The sequence below is a fragment of the Empidonax traillii genome, unplaced genomic scaffold (genome assembly GCF_003031625.1).
Source record: "Empidonax traillii isolate 1590-97213 ecotype Southwest subspecies unplaced genomic scaffold, ASM303162v1 scaffold5683:size7456, whole genome shotgun sequence".
Taxonomy (NCBI): Eukaryota; Metazoa; Chordata; class Aves; order Passeriformes; family Tyrannidae; genus Empidonax; species Empidonax traillii.
The window spans coordinates 3686-5770 of NW_020960876.1; the positions used below are offsets into that span (position 1 = coordinate 3686).

Genomic DNA, 2085 nt, shown 5'->3' on the forward strand with positions numbered 1-2085 from the left:
CATAGGCAGCACAGCTACTACTGGGATTTCCCCCTAAAGATATGCAAGCCTTGCATTACAACCAAAAATTACAACAAGGTGAAACTTGGTACTGAATAGAGAGAAAACAGTGACTCTGTTCTGACACAGAGAAAAAGTTTGTTTGCAAATTCTGGTCTTTGTGAAAAGGGATGAACTTTTCCCCTCTGAGTCTGAGTCATCCACTGTGGCTGAGTGGCAGAGACCAGAGCACGAATAATCCTTGTTCTTCCTTTTTCTAACAGCTAAAACCTTTGTCACCTAAAGGGCTGTGACAGGGGGTCGTTTCATCACCAATTTATGCTGACAAATTAACAGACCTATGAAGTAAGGATACAGATTCGTTTTCTACTCAAACCACACATTCAGGAGGACCTGAGCAGCTCTCTGAAGCCCTGGTTTTCACCCTGGTACACAGAAAGGCTCCCAGGGTTTGGGGAGTGCCTTCCTCGAGCCCCCAGATTAAGCCAGGAAAGCTAAAAAAAAAAAAAAACCAGTGTGCGCCCAATCAGACAGTTTAAACGGCCCGTGAATCAATGATAAAAACTCCAAACCTTTCTGGTAAATTCAATGCCAGGAATCTGCTACCAGGAAACTCTGGAATATTGGCTATGAAAAGCTAACTGCAAGCATGAGGTCACAGTGATTGAGGAATGAGAACCTAAAATCAAGACATCACTAAGAGTAGCCCATGAACTAGAAATGATATAAATAAATCATCAAACCCAGCAGCCACTGGTTGTTTCCCTGCACAGGAAAAGAGGCAAACACGTGGCAGACCTGCCTTAGGACACAGTCAAACAAGCTGAAGACATAACAGGCTGCCCAGAGCAGCTGGGGCTGCCCCTGGATCCTTGGAAGTGTCCAAGGCCAGGTTGGATCAAAGGAGCAACCTGGGATAATGGAAGGTGTCCCTGCCCATGGAACAAGATGATCTTTAAGATCCTTTCCAACCCAAACCATTCTGGGATCCTATGATTTTATAACCCAAAAGCAAATCAGGAGCCTGCTCATAAGAAGGTAATATTTAAAAAAAAAAATAAAAAAACCAAAGAAAACCCCCCAAAATATCATTCACTTGGTTTATTGTGTACATCAGGTTTATAAATTATTCCCATAAGTTCAAGATCTGCTGGGAAAGTCGTCAGAGGAAGTGGTGGGTGAAGGCAAATTTGCTCACAGCTGTTCATGGGAGACACACACCCCACAACCTGCAGCAGGATCTGCAGTGGGCATTTCAGGGTCACCTCAGAGCAGGGGCTCAGTGGACGGATGGCTCCAAACACTCTCTCCAGCAAGACATTTCCTACAACAAACACAAAGCACTTGTTAAGCAGAGCTCCCTGCCCAGGGCCACATCAGCCAACACAGCAGATCTCAGAAGCTTCCAGCACCCAGGTAAGAAGTTTCTGGCACAGGAGCTGATCCAGGCACAGCAGGTCCAGGTGTGCAAGCCTGGAGACCCTCTGGAAGGGATCACAGGTCACCACAGATGCATTCCCTTTGTTCCTCTTTGCAGAGGAGTTACACACAGAGCTCTTTCTTCAAGTCAGAAACCCCACACTGTTGTCTCAGGAATGGATTCGTGTTCCTACCACTGCCTAAGACAATTTTTAAGTAAAGGAAGCTCTCTGCAAGGTAATTTAATTGCCTCTACATAACTTGAGAGCTTTCCCACTTGAGAACTTTTCCCTTGGGGCTTGGAGCAACCTGGTCTAGTGGAAAGTATCCCTGCCCATGGCAGGGGGTTGGAATTGGATGGGCTTTAATGTCCCTTCCAACCCAAACCATTCTGGGATTCTGTGACTTGCCTGTAAACACCTCTGACCACCCGAGGCGCTTCCAGTGTGGCTGACATTCATGAAAAGGCTCCCTTCTCCTTTGGTAACACAAGGGTCTGTGCAATACAAAGTTTTCAAACAGGGAAGACACAGTAAATCGTTTAAACTGCAATAAATATTGCTGGGGTACGTGGCTTAAAGTACTGTCTGTGCCTTCCAGACTGGCTGTTTTCCCTGTAAAATACTATGCAGCTGGCATGCAAGTAGCTCACTGTCATTAATCAAC

General features: G+C 45.8%; 1 protein-coding gene across 1 annotated transcript in view; it reads right to left on the reverse strand.

The window, feature by feature from the left end:
• Nucleotides 1–1086: 1086 nt before the first annotated feature.
• Nucleotides 1087–2085, reverse strand: part of LOC114073211 (cytochrome b-c1 complex subunit 10) — a gene marked incomplete at its 5' end in the record, with an annotated part of 2393 nt that continues 1394 nt past the window's right edge. The window contains one exon of the mRNA XM_027910998.1: nucleotides 1087–1324. The remainder of the gene's footprint in view (nucleotides 1325–2085) is intronic.